This window comes from Pristiophorus japonicus, chromosome 6, assembly GCF_044704955.1.
Source record: "Pristiophorus japonicus isolate sPriJap1 chromosome 6, sPriJap1.hap1, whole genome shotgun sequence".
In the NCBI taxonomy this organism is placed as follows: Eukaryota; Metazoa; Chordata; class Chondrichthyes; family Pristiophoridae; genus Pristiophorus; species Pristiophorus japonicus.
The window spans coordinates 20,885,067-20,889,999 of NC_091982.1; the positions used below are offsets into that span (position 1 = coordinate 20,885,067).

At 48.7% G+C, this 4,933-nt stretch overlaps 1 pseudogene; it reads right to left on the reverse strand.

The window, feature by feature from the left end:
- Positions 1-2,704: 2,704 nt before the first annotated feature.
- LOC139266384 (U2 spliceosomal RNA) lies at positions 2,705-2,937 on the reverse strand (annotated as a pseudogene).
- Between the last annotated feature and the right edge of the window lie 1,996 nt (positions 2,938-4,933).

Here is a 4,933-nt window from a genome sequence, read left to right on the forward strand (position 1 = left end):
TCCCGTGTCATTACTGCTATTTCTTCCGTCAGGACCGTCACCTCTTCACCCACTGCACTGACGCCACCGATGAGTGATCGGGTAAGCTCATTGGTCTCCACACCCAATACCACAACCTGAGCCGCATCTGTTGCACGCTGCACCTCAGGAGAGCGTGTCTCCAATCTCCTTCTCCTCTGCCTGGGTCTGCCTCGTGGCACCACTACACAGGGAGGCACTGGCTGTGTTCCAGACGGCAGTACTAGAGAGAGAGACTCGGGCTGGGATGGTGGGACACTCTGTGTTCTAGACGGCAGTACTAGAGAGCAAGGCACGGGCTGGGAAGATGGGGCGCTCGGTGTTCCAGATGACAACACTCGAGTGCGAGCCGTGGGCTGGGATGGTGGGTGAATGGGTGTAAACTGCTCCATGATATCACCAGCAGCACTGGGACCCGCAAAGTCGGAATCAAAACCATGGAAGGTGGAACCAGAACCTATGCGAGTGGGAGGCGTAGGCTCGGACGGTAGTGCACTGACTGTAGACTGCTGCATTACACCAGCAGCAACACTGGGACCCGCAACATCGGAATCCAAACCATAGAAGGTAGAACCAAAACCTATGCTAGGGGTTTAAACTCTGATGCCCCTTGATGGGGACTCATAAACATTAATTTGGAAGCTCTCCCCTGCAGACATTTCAGTCATCACTGCCATCATCCAGTCTGGATCGTCCGCATCTGGTTGTACTGGTTCTTATTCTGTATCTTCAGGATCATCACAGTTAGCCTCATCATCATCATCATGTTCTGCAAAATACATCAGAACAGTCAAATGTTTAACAGCAAGGGAGGGGGCATGAGCACTCTCACACATAGCAGGCCAGGCAGCAGGTTGATTTAAAGGGCCACGATGCATTTTCAGGACTTACCCTCTTCCTCGCGTGCGGGCCCAGCTTGTGCTGTACTGATTGCCTTTCTCCGTGTACGACTCATCATAGCAGCTACCCTTTGTTCCAAGGGTGTCAGTAGATGCAGATTGGGCGTGCCTCCTCCTGTTTGAGTTGCCACCCTTTTGTTGTGGGCCAATTTCTTCTGCAAAGAGTAAAATATAACTTTTTACAGAGTGCGTCTTTCTGTAAGGTGGGACATACAGATAGCCAGGTTACAATTACAATTACATTAAAAATGGAAAATATTACTTACACTAACTACTTGACCAAGGTCATGCCATTTCATTTTACACTGGCTTCCAGATCTCCTGGTATGCACCACTGCACAGTAATCTTCTGCAACTTGGTTCCAGCGTTTCTTCATTTCTTTTGGTGGCACTTTTATGCGACCTCTGTTGCTGGTATCTAGCTCCTGCCATCTCTGCTCAATGACGTTGACTAATATCTCCACTTCCTCATGCAAGAAATTCTTTGTTCTTGGTGGACGTTGTTCCATTGCAAAGTTGAATTGACACTCTTATTTTTCAAAACACACAGTCCTTAATTTGCATGCATCAATGCAGCACGTGTTCTGCAAGTTTAGCAGTGAAAAGCTGCACTCACTGATTTCAGCAGGTGATTTATTCAACAGTGCTGCTAAAAGCACTCCTTCAGACACAAAAAAAATCACTACAATTAAATCACAAGCCTTTCCAGGGGTCCACGAGACAAATCTTCACTTTTCCTCGAGTCCCTTTAAAAATGGCCGAGTGCCACTGCGCATGCGCGCGCACTCCAACGCGCACGCGCAGGGTTGCCGGCAAGACGTTGCCTTATTTAAATTAACCCCACCCCCCACTACTTGTAGAATCTGCGCGAGTCTGTTGCTCCGCCCCCCCCCGCTGTTCTGTGCGTGCCGCGCCAAGCTGCTGAAGACCTACAGGGAGCCGGAGAATATGGAAGTATTTTTTCGGCGCACTTTCGACGCGAAAAACGGGCGTCCAGGTCGGGGCTGCGCCGTTCTAGGCGCAGCCTGAAACTTGGGCCCTAAACGTGAGTTGTCAAGTGACTGTACAGTCGAATACGGTAATTACAATCTATGTCACAGGCGGGACAGAAAGTAATTGAAGGAAAGGGTGAGTGGGGAGTCTGGTTTGCCGCTCCTTCCGCTGCCTGCGCTTGGTTTCTGCACGCTCTCGGCGCCGAGACTCAAGGTGCTCAGCGCCATCCCGGATGCTCTTCCTCCACTTAGGGCAGTCTTGGGCCAGAGATTCCCGGGTGACGGTGGGGATGTTGCACTTTATCAAGGAGGCTTTGAGTGCGTCCTTGAAACATTTCCTCTGCCCACCTGGGGCTCGCTTGCTGTGTAGGAGTTCTGCGTGTAGCGCTTGCTTTGGGACTCTCGTGTCAGGCATGCGGCTGATGTAGCCTGCCCAACGGAGCTGGTCGAGGGTGGTCAGTGCTTCGATGCTGGGGATGTTGGCCTGATGGAGAACACTGACTTTGGTGCATCTATCCTCCCAGTGGATTTGTGGGATCTTGCAGAGGCAGCGCTAGTAGTATTTCTCCAGTGCTTTGAGGTTCAACACCACTTCCAGTTTGCCAGCGCAGCCATCTGTCGGCTGAGGAAGAGTGTGTTTTGTAACTAGTAGTAAGCCTTATAACACACTGATTTTTTTTTTTTTTTAAATTCGTAGCCAATCGTTCCAATTCTTTGTCAAATCACAAACGCCAGAGGTCACCTTGCACATGCCAAGGATCACTCTGCGCCAATGCTCTTAGCCAAAAGGCCTAGAGCCACTGCACCGTTCCTGGAAGTACTGCAATACCAGGTTCGTGCCATGGAGGTGGATGGGTCAAGCCACCCCACACACCTCCGTGGAGGTGGATGGGTCAAGCCACCCCACCCACCTCCTGTTTCCAAAAAAGCAAGCATATACCTTCCTGACCAGGGAGAAACCACCCGGAGGTCATGGTGGCTGGTCAGGTCAGTTACGCATGATCTTAGCCAAAAGGCCGAGAAGCGCACTGATGTTCACCCTGAAACTACAGTCAGAACTCACTCTGCACTGCACAACAGGCCCCATCTCTCTCCCTATCTACTTAGACTCGGTTCTATGTGAAGATGATAACTCTGAACTGGGAACCTCAGTCAGAACCGATCTGTACTTGGGCTTCATGCATCAAAACTATCCGGCATAGACCGACTGACCTGAACCAAACCAAGGAAGGTCAGAAGGGCAGCAGCCTCAGTGCTCACTAAAAACAAATTTCTACAACTCACTGAGCTGATGCCAATCCCTCCCACTCCCACTTAGAACAAATTCAGGTCCATTTCTGCCATCTGTAAACAGGACCTCACCCCCCAGAAAAAACAAATTTCCCTTCCCACCCACTGAGAAATAAGATGTGCCTCTTCTAACCCATTACCCAGAAGCAACTCAGCTCCACCCTCTGGAGCTGAAAACCTATGCCCTGTAATTAATGTCTCCCTAACTATGAGAAGAAAAGCACTCTTTCCGCCACCCCCTGTCCCATGCCAGCGAGATGGAATTAAGCGCTGGCTCAGTGCAGCTGCCCCCTCTCAATGAGAGGAAAATTGGCCGTGTCCTCGTGTCACCTAAACCTCTCCCATCCAGCTTGGCCCCCACTACTTCAAACCTTGTCTTCCTTCTCTCCCCTATCACCCTCCTCCTCTCTCCTCATTCTGCCCGATAAATGGACCCTCACCCAGTCCTGTGATGCTCCCTTTCCTGCCGCCTTCCCTGTTCTGCTCTTCTTACCACAGTTCCTATCTTTCCTCTTCTCTATCCCTCCCTTCTTCACCTCTCCTATCTCGGTACCATCTGCCTCCTCTCACTTCACTGACACCCCTTCTCCCCCCAACCTGGGTCCAATTATTTCAGCACTTTCTAACCTGCCTTATCTGCATACTGGACTTGGTCTTGCCTCCCAAGTGAACACCATAAGAGATGGACTAGTAATTATAATTGTGCATATAAAAGGGTGGTGAGTTATGAGAGTGTCTGGGTAGGTACTGGAGGTGGACTGTGTTTGGAAACTCAGCAGGGTACGGGATAGGTATTTGACAGAAAAAAAGACTGATGGGTACGAGAGTATGATTAGGGTATTGCAATTTTGAACTTTGGAACTGCCCAGATGGGCTACAATGATCTCTTCTAATCCTATGTTCCTACAAGTTAAAAAGCATCTAAAACTATTACCAGTGCTAATATCAGAAATTGTAGAACTCATTTTCCTGCGGTCTGCTGAGTTAGTTGATATTATCCAAGGTGGCAGTACAGGTGCAACTCTTTGCATGCTGGGATAGGGAGGGGAGAATTCAGCCAGGGTTCTTGCTGCTGATCAATGGCTGGAATTGCTCTGGTGTGGATGTTATGCGAGATCAGAAGCATGTTCATCATGGTCAAATAGCCTTCTGACACTCACCGTCTAGGCTCACACATAATAAAATGTCATCCCATGATATTAGAGGCTACCCAGCACCTGGGCAACCAAACTAGAACAAAAGTCAGCACTTTCAACAGTTGATGGGGGGAAAAGAAAAAAATTGAGATTTTTTAAAAAACTACGGAATTCGAACTGCGGTCTTTCTTCCCGCTGAAAGCAACCAGAGCCAAGTGTCACATTAACCTACTTGCAATTGCTGCCTTCAGGAGTTTTGTCAGTAAGGCAGATGCACTATAATGTTACAGGAACTTTAAAGCTAATCTACAATTGTAAAGAAAGCAGCAGAGCGAGTGACCTGTGTTTTTTGGTGCAAGGTCATTGTATTGAGCAGACTATCCCATTTCCAAACCAGATGCTTTCAGTTTTTGTAAGCATTTGGAATTCTGATTCACTAATGTATTCTTACAACTCGGCACCATTCAACACTTGAGACAGAACATATGTGGCACGCATTTCTGTCACCCTACACCAGACAATTTGGCAAAAGTACAGAGCAGATGTATCCAACCCAAATAATTAAACACTCAACTAGTTTCTACCTTCAGTCATACAT